Genomic DNA, 19,357 nt, shown 5'->3' with positions numbered 1-19,357 from the left:
TTCCCATTCCTTGATCCAAAGGATGTCTGCTGGTAGATCTTGCTCAGGAAGATTGCTCCATAAGGGGCACCAAGATGGAAGGCAGGCAGTAGGTGAATTGAACATGTTATTATGGAGTGGTAAGTGAGGTGCAGCACAGTTGGCTTCAACCGGCTTGTGGGTTTTCGTCAGTCGGCAGATGTGTTTTGTGGTGGGGGGTTGAGTGGGGGGAGGGGAACAATTTGCAGGGGCGGGTTCCAGTTATGATGTGCCTTGTTGCATTCAGTTGAGGATTAACAAGCTGTTTGTGTGTGGGTGATGACTTATGCCAGACAGGTGCACAGTACTCTGCTGCTGAGTATGATGGGGCAAGTGCTGAGGTCCGGAGTGTAGTGGCAGCAACACCCACGTAGATCCAGCAAGTTTGATTAATAGGTTGTTTCTGGTTTTGACCTTTGCTGCTGTTTTCTTCAGGTGCTCCCAGAAGGACAAAGTCCTATCCAGAGTCACTCCCAAGTATGTTCGATTGGAATCATGCTTTAGTCTCTGACCATCTATGTAGATATGCAGTTCTTTTTTGGCACTGGCATTGCTGATCACTGATGGTGCTCTGGTTATTGGGCCTTGTTGGGAATTGGGAACAATTAGGGGTGATTCCTGCTTTGGTTGTCCTGTGACCCCCTGCTGGAAAGTTGCATGATGACTGGAGTGATTTATCTGTGTTGCTTATCGTCTTCCTTTCTTCCCCCGTAATCAAATCGGACATGGGGGCTCGAATAATATAAACATCAAGGATAAACGCTAGATTGACCCTTTTGTGAGGTTTGCCACATTTGCAGTGGAATTGTTGTACCTTTTGAGAAGATCAGTTGGGATAGAAAATTGGATGAAGGGTTCTCTGATTAAAAATGTGTGAATTTTAGTTGTACAATTGTTTTTCAACTAAAGTCAGGTTCATAAGATTTATTGAAGTGAATAGAACTGCCAACCAATATTAAAACTATTCCAGTGTCTGTATATTCTACAAAGGTCAGTAAAAAGTACAATATTTTGTTGTGCCCCCAAATCATCAGGACTGAATTCCATGAAATGGTCTTTTCCTTTTTCCAAAACTGCTAGTATGTCTAACTGTGAAGAACGGGTTAAGTTTAGGAATCATCAGAACCTTCATATCCGTTAATTGAAAATTAAGCTGATGACAATGCATGTGCTCAAGCTAGTCCAGCACACTGATTCTGAAAGATTTTTAATTTTTGAATAAGAATATGGCTCTGGAAAAATGGTGTTAAAGCAGAGATTTGTGCCCTGTGAGTGAATTCTCCCAAGTTTTTTTTGTTGGGTTTTTTGGATGGAATTTTGCATTATTCCTGCAGGTCCTCTGTGCTGTCGGCAGAGCTTGTCATTCATATCAATGCATACTGTAGACAGTACATTAAAGATGTAAAATGCTCTTAATGTGGCTTTTAAATGTGTGAGCACATTATAGATTAAAACAAGGGAGTCTTTGTGCGGTTAAAGTATTGCACAATTCTTTTATATTCCTCAAGTATTGCAGGACAATGAGTACTTTGAAGGAAGGATAACTGGAAATGGAATGCCCTCAAAACTGGAGTTTGCCATTACTGATAGCTACATACGAACATATGAATTAGGAGCAGCAGTGGGCCACTCAGCCCCTCTAGCCTGCTCCACCATTCAGTAAGATCATGGCTGATCTATTGTAACCTCAACTCCACATTCCCGCCTACCTTTGATAACCTTTCACCTCCTTAGTTATCAAGAATCTATCTACCCTCTGCCTTAAAAATATGTAAAGACTCTGCTTCCACTGCCTTTTGAGGAAGAGAGCTCCAAAGACACTCAACCCTTTAAGAGAAAAAGTTCTCCTCATCTCTGTCTTAAATGGGTGACCCCTTATTTTTAAGTAGTGACCCCTAGTTCTAGATTCTCTCACAAGGGGAACCATCCTTTCCACATCCTCCCTGTCAAGATCCCTCAGGACCTTATATGTTTCAGTCAAGTCTCCGCTTCCTCTTCTAAACTCCAGCGGATACAAGCCCAGCCTGTCCAACCTTTCCTCATAAGACAAACTGCCCAATTCAGGTATTAGTCTAGTTAAACCTTCTCTGAACATCCAACATATTTGCATCTTACCTTAAATAAGGAGACCAATACTTTACACAGTACTCCAGATGTGGTCTCACCAATGCCCTGTAAAACTGAAGCATAACCTCCCTGCTTTTGCAATCAATTCCCCTTGCGATAAACAATAACATTTCATTAGCTTTCCTAATTACCTACTGTACCTGCATACTAACTTTTTGCGATTCATGCACTAGGACACCCAGATCCCTCTGCATCTGAGCTCCGCAATCTTTCACCATTTAGATAATGTTTCTTTGTTGTTCTTCCTGCCAAAATGGGCAATTTTACATTTTCCCACATTATACTCGATTAGGCAGATCTTTGCCCACTCCTTTAACCTATCTATATCCCTTTGTAGCCTCCTTATGTCCTGTTCACAACTTACTTGCCTGCCTATCTTTGTGTCATCTGCAAATTTAGCAACCGTAGCTTTGGTCCCTTTGTCCAAGTCATTTATATAAATTGTAAAATGTTGAGGCCCCAGCAATGATCCCTGTGGCACACCACTCGATGCATCATGCCAACCAGCAAATGATCCATTTATGCCTGCTCTGTTTCCTGTTAGCTAGCCAAACTTTTATCCATGCCACTGTTGCCCCCTACAGCACGAGCTTTTATTTTCCGCAATAACCTTTGATGTTGCACATTATGAAATGCCTTCTAGAAGTCTAAGCACAGTCCATCCACCAGTTCCCCTTTATCCACAGCATATGTTACTTCAAAGAATTCCATTGAATTGGTTAAACATGATTTCCCTTTCACAAATCCATGTTGACTCTACCTGATTACCTTCAAGTTATCTAAGTGCCCTGCTATAACGTCTTTAATAATAGCTTCTAACATTTTCCCTAAGACAGATGTTCAGCTAACTGGCACGTAGTTTCCTGCTTTGTTTCCCTCCCTTTTGGAATAAATAAATTTGCTATTTTTCAATCTAATGGAACCTTCCCCGTATCTAGGGAATTTTGGAAAATTAAAACCAACACTATCTCCTCAGCCACTACTTTTAGGACCCAAGGATGAAGTCCCTCAGGATCCAGGGACCTGTCAGCCCGCAACTCCAAAAGTTTGCTCAGTACCACTTCCCTGGTGATTGTAATTTTCCTGAGTTCCTCTTTCCCTTCCATTTCCTGAATTGCGGCTATTTCTGGGATTTTACTTGAATCCTCTAGAGTGAAGACTGATGCAAAATACCTGTTCAATTCATCTGCCACCTCCTTATTTTTGCGTATTAATTTCCCAGACTCACTTTCTTTAGTACCAACGCTCACCTTGTTAACTCTCCTTTTTTAAAATATCTGTAGAAACTCTTACTATAGAACATAGAGCACAGTACAGGCCCTTCGGCCCACGATGTTGTGCCGAACCTTTAACCTACTCTAAGATCAAACTAACTACCTACCCTTCATTCTACTATCATCCATGTATCTATCCAAGAGTCGCTTAAATGTCCCTAATGTATCTGCTTCTACTACCACCGCTGGCAGCGCATTCCACGCACCCACCACTCTCTGTGTAAAGAACCTACCTCTGACATCTCCCCGAAACCTTCCTCCAATCACCTTAAAATTATGCCCCCTGGTGATGGCCCTTTCCACCCTGGGAAAAAGTCTCTGGCTATCCACTCTATCTATGCCTCTCATCATCTTGTACCCCTCTATCAAGTCACCTCTCATCCTTCTTCGCTCCAATGAGAAAAGCCCTAGCTCCCTCAATCTTTCGTCGTAAGACATGCCCTCCAGTCCAGGCAGCATCCTGGTAAATCTCCTCTGCACCCTCTCTAAAGCTTCCACATCCTTCCTATAATGAGGCGACCAGAACTGAACACAATATTCCAAGTGTGGTCGAACCAGGGCCTTATAGAGCTGCAGCATAACTTCGCGGCTCTTAAACTCAATCCCCCTGTTAATGAAAGCCAACACACCATACGCCTTCTTAACCCTATCAACTTGTGTGGCAACTTTGAGCGATCTATGGACATGGACCCCAAGATCCCTCTGTTCCTCCACACTACCAAGAATCCTGTCTTTAAGCCTGTATTCTGCATTCAAATTCGACCTTCCAAAATGAATTACCTCACATTTTTCCAGGTTGAACTCCATCTGCCACTTCTCAGCCCAGCTCTGCATCCTGTCAACGTCCCGTTGCAACCTACAACAGCCTTCCACACTATCCACAACTCCAGCAACCTTCGTGTCATCGGCAAACTTGCTAACCCGGCCTTCCACTTCCTCATCCAAGTCATTTATAAAAATCACAAAGAGCAGGGGTCCCAGAACAGATCCTTGTGGAACACCACTGGTCACTGAGCTCCATGCTGAATACTTTCCATCTACTACCACCCTCTGTCTTCTATGGGCCAGCCAATTTTGTATCCAGACAGCCAACTTTCCCTGTATCCCATGCCTCCTCACTTTCTGAATGAGCCTACCATGGGGAACCTTATCAAATGCCTTGCTAAATTCCATATACACCACATCCACTGCTCTTCCTTCATCAATGTGTTTTGTCACATCTTCAAAGAATTCAATAAGGCTTGTGAGGCATGACCTGCCCCTCACAAAGCCATGCTGACTGTCTCTAATCAAACCATGCTTTTCCAAATAATCATAAATCCTGTCTCTCAGAATCCTCTCCAGTAATTTGCCCACTACCGACGTAAGACTGACTGGTGTATAATTCCCAGGGTTATCCCTATTCCCTTTCTTGAACAAGGGAACAACATTTGCCACCCTCCAATCATCCGGTACTACTCCAGTGGACAGTGAGGACGCAAAGATCATCGCCAAAGGCGCAGCAATCTCTTCCCTCGCTTCCCGTAATATCCTTGGGTATATCCCGTCTGGCCCCGGGGACTTATCTGTCCTCATATCATTCAAAATTTCCAGCACATCCTCCCTCTTAACCTCAACCTGTTTGAGCATATCAGCCTGTTTCACGCTGTCCTCACAAACGACCAGGTCCCTCTCACTAGTGAATACTGAAGCAAAGTATTCATTTAGGACCTCCCCTACCTCCTCCGACTCCAGGCACAAGTTCCCTCCACTATCCCTGATCGGCCCTACCCTCACTCTGGCCATCCTCTTGTCCCTCACATAAGTGTAGAACGCCTTGGGATTTTCCTTAATCCTACCCGCCAAGACTTTTTCATGTCCCCTTCTAGCTCTCCTAAGTCCATTCTTCAGTTCCTTCCTGGCTACCTTGTAACCCTCCAGAGCCCTGTCTGATCCTTGCTTCCTCAACCTTAAGTAAGCTTCCTTCTTCCTCTTGACTAGCTGTTCCACATCTCTTGTCATCCAAGGTTCCTTCACCCTACCATCCCTTCCTTGCCTCATCGGGACAAACCTATCCAGCAGTCGCAGCAAGTGCTCCCTAAACAACCTCCACATTTCTGTCGTGCATTTCCCTGAGAGCATCTGTTCCCAGTTTATGCTCCTCAGTTCCTGCCTAATAGCATTGTAATTCCCCCTCCCCCAATTAAATATTTTCCCATCCCATCTGCTCCTGTCCCTCTCCATGACTATAGTAAAGGTCAGGGAGTTGTGATCACTATCACCGAAATGCTCTCCCACCGAGAGATCTGCCCCTGGCCTGGTTCGTTGCCAAGCACCAAGTCCAACATAGCCTCCCCTCTAGTCGGCCTATCTACATATTGAGTCAGGAAACCTTCCTGGACACACCTGACAAAAACTGCTCCATCCAAACTATTTGCACTAAGGAGGTTCCAATCAATATCAGGGAAGTTGAAGTCACCCATGACAACAACCCTGTTACTTCTGCACCTTTCCAAAAATCTGCCTCCCAATCTGTTCCTCCATGTCTCTGTTGCTATTGGGGGGTCTATAGAAAACTATCTTTTTTTATATTTCTAGCTTGCTGTCTCTCGTACTCCTAATTTTTCCCTCCTTATCAATCTTTGTCATTCTTTGTTTTTTTTATATTGTGTCCAATCTTCTGGCCTGCCACCCATCTTTGCACAATTAAATGCTTTTTCTTTAAGTTTGACACTATTGTTAACTTTTTTTTAGTTAACCACGGATAGTGGGTCCTCAACTTGGAATTTTTCTTTCTCGTTGGAATGTATCTATTCTGTGTATTCTGAAACATCCCCTGAAATGTCTGCCATTGCATTTCTCTTGACCTATTCCTTAACCTAATTTGCCAGTTCACTAGCTCTGCTTTCATGCCCTCACAATTGCCCTTATTTAAGTTTAAAATACTCATCTTAAACCCATTCTTCTCTTCCCCCAAACTGAATGTAAAATTCAATCAGGTTATGATTGCTGCTACCTAGGGGCGCCTTTGCTATGAGGTAATTAATTTATCCTATCTCGTTACACAATACCAGGTCGAGTATAGCCTGCTCTCTGGCTCCAAAATGTGCTGTTGTAAGAAACCATCCCAAAAACATTTTATGAACTCCATTCACAAGCTGTTTTTCTTCTCGGTGACTGAGTAATTTCTAACCCTATAATTTTTATCTTTAGCTTGAATTTCAAAATAAGTTTTTAAATAAACCATTCTATCCTGGCCCCTTATCCTACTCAGCTTAAAGATATTTGTCCTAAATTATTTTTGATCTGATGGTTGCTATCTTGTATTTATACCCTCTTGTATTGGATCTGCCATAAGTGGAAAATTTTTTTCCGCATCCACTCTATTTGAACCCCTTCGTAATTTTAAAGGCATCTATCGGGTCTCTTCTTCCAGAGAAAATAGTTCCAGCCTACTCATTATTTCTCAATAGTTGAATGCTCTCAATCCTGGTAACATCATAGACCAGGATTTTGTGGTAGTAATGATACTGAAACTATCAGCATTCGCTGTTATTACTGCTCAAACTGACCACAGCTTCTGGAGTCTGCACAGGCGCAATGAAACGTGGAAACCCAGAAGTTTCTTTCAGTGATTCCATGCTGCATCAGAGGATGTGCTGTTGAGGTTCCCTTCCACTGTATGCAGTCATTTAGAAATCATTGAACTGACGAAAACTTCCACTCTTGTGCTCTTAGTATCACTGTATAAACACTTGGGAAAGTTGCACCTTGTTGAATGAGGTGTAACTGCCTTTTTAAACAGCCTACTAAGTTCATAATTACTGCTGAATTGTCTCATAGGCCCTGAAAGAGTAATTCTAAATTTGTTGAATATCTCATTTCTCCATTGTAAGAAATTCCTAATTTTTTTTTTTAGAAGTCTCTGCTAGTTTAGCTTCTGTCTTAATCCCATATCCCAATTATTTATATTACTATCTGTAAAATTTAAAATTAAAAGTGAATTTTACTTCCTGGTTTGCTGTCTGAGAATATTTCAATATGATTGGCTACTTACCCTGCTTCATGATACGGCTGGCAGACATTTGTTGAGCCTCTTGACTTGGTGCGAGCTTCAAACTGATGTCAGGAAAGGGGGTATTCAGTACAGTGATTGCTAGATTTCTGTGGGTGGCTTTCTTTGAGGTTGGCAGCGAGCTCTGTTACTTTGCCACTCTGTAAAATCTAGCCCCTCGTAAATCTTCTCTGCACTTTCCCCAGTGCTTCAATATCCTTTTTTGCAGTTTAAACACCAGAACTCCAGATGCGGTCTAACTAAGGTTCAATATACATTTACCTCTACTTCCTTGCTTTTGTAATCAGGTGCTGCAGAAATGCCCTCTAATATTTTATTAGTGCGATTAATGGCCATATCAACTTGTGTAGGTATCTTTAGTGATTTATGTATTTGTATTCCCAGATTGCTTTGGTCTTCTATGTCATTTAGTTTCTTACCTTTCAAGGAGTGAGCGGTTTCCTTACTCCTACCAGATTGAACCACCTCATATATTTTGTGATATTGAATCATCTTTACCATTTATTCACTGACTCTGAAAGCCAATTTATATCTCCTGTACTTTGGTGCAATTCTCCGTGCTCCTTGCTGGTTTCTTTGTCCCTACTTGGTTTAAGCCTAGTCCATTTTTCCTGTACCAGCCTTTTTTTTTATTCTGGATGGATTTCTGGTTACTTCTGAAGTTAGCATTGTTAGAACTATAGAAAAGTTACACCACAGAAGGAGGCCATTCAGCCTGCTGGAAAAGCTAGCTGCCCAATCTAATCCCACCTTCCAGCAGCTGATCCATCGCCTTGCAGGTTACAGCACTTCAGGTGCATGTCCAGGTACCTTTTTAAATGAGTTGAGTATTTCTGCCTCCCACCGTTTCTGGTAGTGAATTCCAGACACCCACCACCCTCTGGGTGAAAAAGATTTTCCTCATGTCACCTCTAATCCTCCTACCAATCACCTTAAATCTGTGCCCCCTGGTAACTGACCTCTACGCCAGGGGAAACAGGTCCTTCCTGTCTACTCTTTTTCAGCCCCACATAATTTTGTACACCTCAATTACGTTACCCCTCAGCCTCCTCTGTTCCAAGGAAAACAATTCTAGCCGAACCAATCTTTCCTCATAGTTGCTACTTTCAAGCCCTCTCAACATTCTTGTAAATCTCCTCTACGCTCTCTAGAGCAATTATGCCCTTCCTGTAATGTGGTGACCAGAACTGTACGCAATACCCCAGCTGTGACCTAACCAGCATTTTATACAGTTCCAGCATTATATCCCTGCTTTTCTATTCTATACCTCGGCCAATAAAGGAAAGTATTCCATATACCGCCTTCACTTTATCTACCTGTCCTCTCCATGCTGTCAGCTGTGTTTACCACCTCTATTATTTTGGTGAACTACTTGCTTCCTTTCTCGATACTGGAAGTATACCAGAGAACATTACATCCTCTGTCATTGTGTTTTGAGCCAATCCTCACATGTTTTTAATGCCTCTATTTTATTTGTCCCTAAGACATCTACCCTGACCTGAACTACTATTACTGGGTGCCTCCCTACCTGTCCCCTTAATATCCCTTATAACCGTCCTCAGTATGTACTGCTCTAGCTCCAGAAGAGAACTCACCACCCCAAAGGTATTTTGCTTGCAGCATATGTGGCTATTTACTTTCCTGAGCATAGAATTGCCTATGACCAAAATTTCTCTGTGACTGGCAAACTGTGCCTTTATCCAAGTTGTACTCTTTGGTGTTCTAACTGCTTTTACTTCCAGCACTTTGTATTCTGCAATATTGGACAGTGCCTGGTATCTGTTCGCCAGTCAATCTCTTGGGTAGCTTTGCAGACTTTACTACATTTTTCTTCTTTCAACCTTAATCCATCCCATATCTCCAGTACTGTGACTTCCAGAAGTTGTTCCTTTTATCATGACAACACCGGTCTCTATCTCCAACCTTTCAATGTTCATTCTTGAGGTCTGATGCTAGCTTAGCCATATTTAGCTTCCCAGCATTAACTCATTTGCTAAATCAAATACTGTCTCCTCAGTTCTGTCTAGCCTTGTAAGTTAGTGTAACTTGGTATCTATGACCACAATTATTTCATTAAACTTATGATTAAGGACTGTTTTCACATCTCTTTAGCCATTTGTCTCTCTTGTGAACATTCCACAGCAGACTTCTGGTCTCCATTTTTGTTTTTCTTCTCTCTCGTGATTCTTCCGTTGGATTTTTTTTTTAATTCCTGAAGTTCCCTTTTGACTTCATTTTATCCTTTAATTTTTACTTTACCTTTTGTTTCCCTGAGGTATTTAATTTGGCTTTTTTGGGGTGACCACTTCATTGTCCATTTGACACAGTATGGCACTGTATTTCCACTATACTGTGCTTTGAACTTCGGTGCTGCCTTTTTAAATCTATGGCTTGTGTTTCTCGAATAGTTAGTTACTGTTCCATGTGTCTTTCCTGCTCCCCTGTTAATTTATCTGATGGTTGAAACTTCATGTTGTTTGGAGACTTTGTAAAATTGAGCCAGCATTGCCACAGCACAGTTTACCTTGTTACTGCACTAGACAGCTCTCGATGGAGTCTTTGCACCTTCAGCCAGTATTTGGAATTTTTGGCACCTCTGCACCCCGAGTTACTTTTTCCCCCACCAAATCTGTAAGGATTGATTGGAGCGTGTCAAAGGTGGGCATTGTGCTATGGTATAATTGCCCACACTTGACAGTTGCAACCTTGACAGAATGAGATGCCCACCTGTCAGGGAACTGGGTTGAACTAAAGTGGGTGATGCAGCAAACTGCCTGGCAGAGCAATCGATTCAAACTATAGCCAAAAGATTTATCTACGGAACACCCAAGTGAGTATTTCATCTTTGCCAATTGAAAGTTCTGTTATAATAATTTCATTTGGCCACTGCTAGTTTTCATAAACTAGTGCAGAGTAGCGGTCAAAAATCAGCCCAAAATATCACCTCCATTTGCCACTAATTTTTATTTCCTGGGATGGGAGCTGGTGGATATCGCGAGCCAGCATTTGTTGCCCATCCCTAATTGCCCTTGAACTGAGTGGCTTGCTAGACTATTTCAGAGGGCAGTTAAGAGTCCGCCGCATTGCTGTGGGTCTGGAGTCACATGTCGGCCAGACCAGGTAAAGACGGCAGATTTCCTTCCCTAAAGTACATTAGTGAACTATTTGGGTTTTTCTGACTATCCATAATTTGATGGTACCATTACTGAGACTAGCTTTCAATTCCAGATTTTTATCAATTGAATTTAAATTCCACCAGCTCCCATGGTGGTATTCGAACCCATGTCCCCAGGGTATTAGCCTGGGTCTATGGATTACTAGTCCAGTGATGTAACCACTAAGCCACTGTCTTTCCCTACATGTGAGAATATAGGCTCCAAGTGGTCCCAGGCGTAAACTAACCACATGTTATGAATTCCAACATGAAGTCTGTGCACAGACATCAGTAAGATATTCCCAGGAGCTCTGATTGTACATCTGGATTCATGTGTTAAATCATATGTTGTTGTGCAGTAATGAGCAACTGTGGGTTCAGTATGCTGAATTGCTCTTTGCTCAGATACTACTTGGTTGAATTTGGAATAAACAGTTAAGAGTCCCCCGAGTTTTAGTTACAGTTCCAAAATAACATACGAATGAAGAAAATAGGAATATGAGTAGGCCATTCAGCCCTTCAAGCCTGCTCTGCCATTCAGTAAGATTATGGCTGATCTATCTCAGCTACACGTTCCCAAACTATCGCCATATCTCTTGTTTCACTTGGTATCCAAAAATCTGACAGTGTCAGACTAGAATATTCGCTAAATGACTGAGCATCTACAGCTGTATGGAGTAGAGAATTTCAAAGATTCACAACCCTTTGAGTGAAAAAATTAGACCTCATCTCAGTCTTAAATGGCCAACCCGTTATCCTGAGACCATGACACTAGTTCTAGACTCCCTTGTCCCAACATTCCTGTCAAACTGCTTAATTTTATATGTTTCAATGAGATCACCTCCCATTCTTCTGAACTCCAGGGAATACCAGCCTATTCAACTCAATATCTCCTCATAGGACAATCCCCTCATCCCAAGCATTAGTATGCTTAATCTTCGTTGCACTCCCTCTAAGGCAAGTATATCTCCCCTTTGGAAAGGGTACCAAAACTGTCCACCAGGTGTGAGCTCACCAAGATCCTATACAGTTTCAGTCAGGCTTCTTTACTGTTGTATCCAATCCTTTTGTCACAAAGGCTAACATACCATTTGTTTTCCTAATTGCTTGCTGTACCTGCATGTTAACTTACTATGATTCGTGCTCGTGGATACCCAGGTCTCCATGAATACCAACAGTTCCTAGTGTCTCCATTGAAAAAAAAAGTACTGTTTTTCTATTTTTCTTTCCAAAATGGATAACTTCACATTTTTCCGCATTATATTCCATCTGCCACATTATTTCCCACTCAACTAATCTATCTATATCCTTTTGCAGTCTGTGTCGTCCTCGCAGCTTATTTTCCCACCTAACTTTGCATAGCCAGCAAATGTGGGCACATTACACTCTTTCCCTCATCTAAGTCATTGCTATAGATTGTAAATAGCTGAGGCCCAAGCACCGATCCTTGCAGTACCCCACTAGTTAAAGCCTGCCAACCTGAAAATGGCCAGTTTATTCCTACTGTTTTCTGTTAACCAATCCTCAATACATGCTAATCATTATCCCCCAGTCCCATGAGCCCTAATTTTGTGTAATAAACTGTGGTGCGGCACCTTATTGAATGCTTTTTTGAATATCTTAATACACTGCATCCACTGGTTCCTCCTTATCAACCCTATTAGTTACATACTGAAAAAAACGGACAGGGAAATGGTGTTTGACAAATCTTTCATAAATCCATATTGATTCTGCCCAATTATATGATTTTCTAAGTGCCCTGTTTTCATGTCCCTAATAGTTTTCCCTACTGACGATGACGGGTTAACTGGCCTATATCCCTGATTTTCTCTTCCTCCATTCTTGAATAGTGGTTTGTAGCCTTCCAATCCTAGGGGACCATTCTGGAATCTAGAGAATCCATTATAGCTGTAGTCATCACTTATAAAACTCTCGGGTGTTGGCCATCAGGTGCATGGGATTTGTCGGCGCTTAATCCCATTAATTTTTCCAGTCTTATTTCTTAATACTAATATCCTTAAGTTCCTCATTTTCACGAAATCCTTAGTTTCCAAAGACTGATATAATGCATTGGTTTAATGTCTCTGCTATTTCCTTGATTTCCCATTGTAATTTCTGCCTCTAATGGTCCCACGTTTACTTCAATATCTTTTTACACACCTATTGAAACTTTTACAATCTTTTTTCCTCTAAGAACAAAGAAAAAGAACAAAGAAAAATTACAGCACAGGAACAGGCCCTTCGGCCCTCCAAGCCTACGCCGATCCAAATCCTCTATCTAAACCTGTATCCTGTTTTCTAAGGGTCTGTATCTCTTTACTTCCTGCCCATTCATGTATCTGTCTGGATACATCTTAAAAGACGCTATCGTGCCCGCGTCTACCACCTCCGCTGGCAAAGCGTTCCAGGCACCCACCACCCTCTGCGTAAAGAACTTTCCACGCATATCCCCCCTAAACTTTCCCCCTTTCACTTTGAACTCGTGTCCCCTTGTAATTGAATCCCCCACTCTGGGGGGGAAAAAGCTTCTTGCTATCCACCCTGTCTATACCCCTCATGATTTTGTGCACCTCAATCAGGTCCCCCCTCAACCTCCGTCTTTCTAATGAAAATAATCCTAATCTACTCAACCTCTCTTCATAGCTAGCGCCCTCCATACCAGGCAACATCCTGGTGAACCTCCTCTGCACCCTCTCCAAAACATTCACATCCTTTTGGTAATGTGGATACCAGAACTGCACGCAGTATTCCAAATGTGGCCGAACCAAAGTCCTATACAACTGTAACATGACCTGCCAACTCTTGTACTCAATACCCCGTCCGATGAAGGAAAGCATGCCGTATGCCTTCTTGACCACTCTATTGACCTGCGTTGCCACCTTCAGGGAACAATGGACCTGAACACCCAAATCTCTCTGTACATCAATTTTCCCCAGGACTTTTCCATTTACTGTATAATTCACTCTTGAATTGGATCTTCCAAAATGCATCACCTCGCATTTGCCCTGATTGAACTCCATCTGCCATTTCTCTGCCCAACTCTCCAATCTATTTATATTCTGCTGTATTCTCTGACAGTCCCCTTCACTATCTGCTACTCCACCAATCTTAGTGTCGTCTGCAAACTTGCTAATCAGACCACCTATACTTTCCTCCAAATCATTTACGTATATCACAAACAACAGTGGTTCCAGCACGGATCCCTGTGGAACACCACTGATCACACGTCTCCATTTTGAGAAACTCCCTTCCACTGCTACTCTCTGTCTCCTGTTGCCCAGCCAGTTCTTTATCCATCTAGCTAGTACACCTTGGACCCCATGCGCCTTCACTTTCTCCATCAGCCTACCATGGGGAACCTTATCAAATGCCTTACTGAAGCCGATGTATATGACATCTACAGCCCTTCCCTCATCAATCAACTTTGTCACTTCCTCAAAGAATTCTATTAAGTTGGTAAGACATGACCTTCCCTGCACAAAACCATGTTGCCTATCACTGATAAGCCCATTTTCTTCCAAATGGGAATAGATCCTATCCCTCAGTATCTTCTCCAGCAGCTTCCCTACCACTGACGTCAGGCTCACCGGTCTATAATTACCTGGATTTTCCCTGCTACCCTTCTTAAACAAGGAGACAACATTAGCAATTCTCCAGTCCTCCGGGACCTCACCCGTGTTTAAGGATGTTGCAAAGATATCGGTTAAGGCCCCAGCTATTTCCTCTCTCGCTTCCCTCAGTAACCTGGGATAGATCCCATCCGGACCTGGGGACTTGTCCACCTTAATGCCTTTTAGAATACCCAACGCTTCCTCCCTCCTTATGCCGACTTGACCGAGAGTAATCAAACATCTGTCCCTAAACTCAACATCCGTCATGTCCCTCTCCTCGGTGAATACCGATGCAAAGTACTCGTTTAGAATCTCACCCATTTTCTCTGACTCCACGCATAATTTTCCTCCTTTGTCCTTGAGTGGGCCAATCCTTTCTCTAGTTACCCTCTTGCTCCTTGTATATGAATAAAAGGCTTTGGGATTTTCCTTAACCCTGTTTGCTAAAGATATTTCATGACCCCTTTTAGCCCTCTTAATTCCTCGTTTCAGATTGCGCCTACAATCCCGATGTTCTTTCAAAGCTTCGTCTTTCTTCAGCCTCCTAGACCTTATGTATGCTTCCTTTTTCCTCTTAGCTAGTCTCACAATTTCACCTGTCATCCATGGTCCCGTAATCTTGCCATTTCTACCCCTCATTTTCACAGGAACATGTCTCTCCTGCACGCTAATCAACCTCTCTTTAAAAGCCTCCCACATATCAAATGTGGATTTACCTTCAAACAGCTGCTCCCAATCTACATTCCCCAGCTCCTGCCGAATTTTGGTATAGTTGGCCTTCCCCCAATTTAGCACTCTTCCTTTAGGACCACTCTCTTGTTTGTCCATGAGTATTCTAAAACTTACGGAATTGTGATCACTATTCCCAAAGTAGTCCCCTACTGAAACGTCAATCACTTGGCCCGGCTCATTCCCCAACACCAGGTCCAGTATGGCCCCTTCCCGAGTTGGACTATTTACATACTGCTCTAGAAAACCCTCCTGGATGCTCCTTACAAATTCTGCTCCATCTAGACCTCTAACACTAAGTGAATCCCAGTCAATGTTGGGAAAATTAAAATCTCCTATCACCACCACCCTGTTGCTCCTACAGCTTTCCATAATCAAGTTAATGCTTGTATTCTATTTTCTCTCTCTCTCAATTTCTTGGTCATCCTTTGCTGAACTTCAGAATCCTCCCAATCCTCAGGTTTACGATTGCAACATTGAGCACCTTCCTTTAATACTATCTTGTAACATCTCTCTTTAGCCACAGTTGGACCACTTCTGGAGGTTTTATTCCTTTAGAGAATGCATATTTATTGTGAATTATGAATTCTTTTAAATGTTTGGCAGAGTTTATCTACAGTATCCCTTTTAATCTATTTTCCAACTCGCCCTCATAACCGCGTAGTTTTCATTGTTTAGATTTAAGACCCTAATTTTGTGCTCAACTAAATTACACTCAAACTCAATATAAAATTCATCAAGTTATGATCACTCTTGCCAGAAGCTCCTTTGTTACAAGGTTGTTAATTAACCCTGTTTCGTTGCACAATACTAGATTTAAAATAGCCTGTTCCCTAGTCAGTTCTTTGACAGTGATCTCAAAAATACCTTGAATGTGTTCCATGAATTCATCCTCCATAATATTACTGAAAATTTGGATTGTCTAGCATGTGTGAAAATTAAAGTTCCCATGATTACTTTATGACCCTAGTTACATGCACTTCGAATACTTAATAGTCTGTTCAACACTACAACTACTGTTCTAAGGCCTATAACCACTCCCTGAACCAGGCTGTGCCTGCCCCATTTTATTTCTTAACTCTACCTAAACTTATTCTATGTGAATTTAGGGGAAGGCAGTGGCACTAGACTAGGAACCCAGACCCCCAGGCTAATGCTATGGGGACAGATCCCACCATGGCAGATGGTGGAATTTAAATTCAGTTAATAAATCTGGAATTAAAAAGCTTGTCTAGTGGTGATCATGAAACCATTGTTTGTTGTAAAAACCCATCAGGTTCACTAATGTCCTTCAGGGAAGGGAATCTGCTGCTGTTACCTAGTCTGGCCGAAATGTGACTCCAGACCCACAGCAATGTGGTTGACTCTTACATGCCCTGTGAAATGGCCTAGCAAGCCACTCAGTTGCATCAAATCACTACAAAGTCTAAGAAAAGGAATGAAACCAGAAGGATCACCCTGCATCGACCGAGGCACCGGAAACGACAATGGCAAACGCACCCCTGTCGACCCTGCAAAGTCCTCCTTACCAACATCTGGGGACTTGTGCCAAAATTGGGAGAGCTGTCCCACAGACGAGTCCAGCCTGTCATGGTCATACTCTCGGAATCATACCTTGCTGACAATGTCCCAGACACCACCATCCCCATCCCAGAGGTGGCAGTTAGTGGTATACAGTCGGGAGGGAGTTGCCCTGGGAGTCCTCAACTTCGACTGTGGACCCCACGAAGTTTCATGGCATCAGATCAAACATGGGCAAGGAAACCTCCTGCTGGTTATGTACTCTGGGTTGGGGACTTCAATGTCCATCACCAAGAGTGGCTCGGTAGCACCACTACTGACGGAGCTGGCCAAGTCCTAAAGGACATAGCTGCTAGACTGGGTCTGCAGCAGGTGGTGAGGGAAACACTGATTTCACCTCGTCCTCACCATTCCACCTGTCACAGATGCATCTGTCCATGACAGTATTGGTAGGAGTGACCATCGCACAGTCCTGGTGGGGATAAAGTCCCATCTTCATGCTGAGGGTTCCCGCTGTCGTGTTGTGTGGCACTACCACGGTGTCAAATTGAACAGATTTCGAACAGATCCAGCAATGCAAAACTGGGCATCCATGAGGCACTGTGGGCCATCAACAGCAGCAGAATTGTATTCAGCCGCAATCTGTAACCTCATGGTCCAGTATATCCCCCATTCTACCATTACCATCAAGCCAGGGTTCAAAGAGGAGTGCAGGAGGGCATGGCAGGAGCAGCACCAGGCATACCTAAAAATGAGGTCAGCCTGGTGAAGCTACAACACAGACTACTTGCATGCCAAACAACAGAAACAGCACACAATAGACAGGGCTAAGCGATCCCACAACCAATGGATCAGATTTCAGCTCTGAAGTCCTGCCACATCTAGTCGTGAATGATGGTGGACAATTAAACAACCGATGGGGGGAGGAGGTTCCACAAACATTCCCATCCTCAACAATGGGAGAACCCAGCATATCAGTGCAAAAGACAAGGCTGAAGCATTTGCATCCATCTTCAGTCAGAAGTGCTGAGTGGATGATCCACCTCTGCCTCCTCCTGAGGCCCCCAGCATCACAGATGCCAGTCTTCAGCCAATTCTATTCACTCCACGTGATATCGAGAAACGGCTGTAGACATCGGATATTGCAAAGGCTATGGGAATAATACTGAAGACTTGAGCTGCAGAACTAGCCGCGCCCTTAGCCAAGCTTTCCAATACAGCTACAGCACTGGCAGCTACCCAGCAATGTAAAAAAATTGCACAAGTATGTCCTGTGCACAAAAAGCAGGACAAATCCAACCCAGCAAATTACTGCCCTATCCATCTACACCCGACCATCAGCAAAGTGATGGGAGGGGTCATTGACAGTGCTATCAAGCGGCATTTGCTCAGCAATAACTTGCTCGCTGACACTCTTTGGTTCCGCTAGGGCCGCTTGGGTCCTGACCTCATTGCAGCCTTGGTCCAAACATGGGTAGAAGAGCTGAATTCCAGAGGTGAGGTGAGAGTGACTGCTCTTGACAAAGGCAGCATTTGACAGAGTATGGCATCAAGGAGCCCTAGCAAAACTGGGGTCCATGGGAATCAGGTGGAAAACTTCCTCCCCCAACCCACCCCTGGTTGGAGTCATACCTAGCGCAAAGGAAAATGGTTGTGGTTGTTGGAGGTCAATCATCTCAGTCCCAGGACATCACTGCAGGAGTTCCTCAGGGTAATGTCCTAGGCCCATCTTCAGCTGCTTCATCAATGACCTTCCCTCCATCATAAGTTCAGAAGTGGGGATGTTCGCTAATGATTGTACAATGTTCACCATTTGCGACGACTCAGATAATGAAGCAGCCCATGCCCGTATGCAGCAAGACCTGGACAGCATCCAGGTTTGGGCTGATAAGTGGCAAGTAACATTTGCACCACACAAGTGCCAGGCAATGACCATCTCAAACAAGAGAGAATCTAAGCATCTCCCCATGACATTCAATGGCATTACGATCGCAGAATCCCTCGCTTTCAACATCGTGGACGTTACCGTTGACCAGAAACTGAACTGGAGTAGTCATATAAGTACCGTGGCTACAAGAGCAGGTCGGATGCTAGGAATTCTGTGGCAAGTAACTCACCTCTTGACTCCCCAAAGCCTGTCCACCATCTACAAGGCACAAGCCAGGGTTGTGATGAAAAACTCCCCGCTTGCCGAATGGGTGCAGCTCCAAAAACACTCAAGAAGTTCGACACCATCCAGGACAAAGCAGCCTGCTTGATTGGCACCCCATCCACCACCTTCAACATTCACTCCCTCCACCACTGAAGCACAGTGGTAGCATTGTGTACCATCCACAAGATGCACTGCAGCAACTCACCAAGGCTCCTTAGACAGCACCTTCTAAACCCACGACCTCTACCACCTGGAAGGACAAAGGCAGCAGATGCATGGGAACACCACCTGCTGCAAGTAACCCTCCAAGCCACATGCCATCCTGACTTGGAACTATATTGCTGTTCCTTCACCGTTGCTGGGTCAAAATCCTGGAACTCCCCTTCTGAACAGCACTGTTGGTGTACCTACATCCCAAGGACCGCAGCAGTTTAAGAAGGCAGCTCACCACCACCTTCTCGAGGGCAATTAGCGATGGGTAATAAATGCTGGCCTAGCCAGCGACACCCATATCCCCTGAACAAATAATAAAACTTTCTAAGCTAAGATCCTTTCTAATATCAGGATAACCCTCCACCTCTTACAGTATGGACTCGATGGGCTGAATGGCTGCTTCATTTACTGTAATGACTCTGACTCCTTTTCCATTTTGCCTATCTCTTGCAAAAGTCACGTATACTGGAATATTTAATTCTTGACCATGGTCTCATGCAATTC

General features: G+C 43.5%; 1 protein-coding gene across 4 annotated transcripts in view; it reads left to right on the top strand.

Annotated features, from left to right (window-relative positions):
* LOC137376523 (F-box only protein 11) overlaps positions 1-19,357 on the top strand; it is a 167,714-nt gene that overhangs the window by 87,959 nt on the left and 60,398 nt on the right. The gene's annotated exons all lie outside the window — the stretch shown is intronic.

Source organism: Heterodontus francisci, chromosome 13, assembly GCF_036365525.1.
Source record: "Heterodontus francisci isolate sHetFra1 chromosome 13, sHetFra1.hap1, whole genome shotgun sequence".
Lineage (NCBI taxonomy): Eukaryota > Metazoa > Chordata > Chondrichthyes > Heterodontiformes > Heterodontidae > Heterodontus > Heterodontus francisci.
Note: the sequence above shows the minus strand (reverse complement) of the source record. Positions and strands in the feature narration are given on the sequence as shown.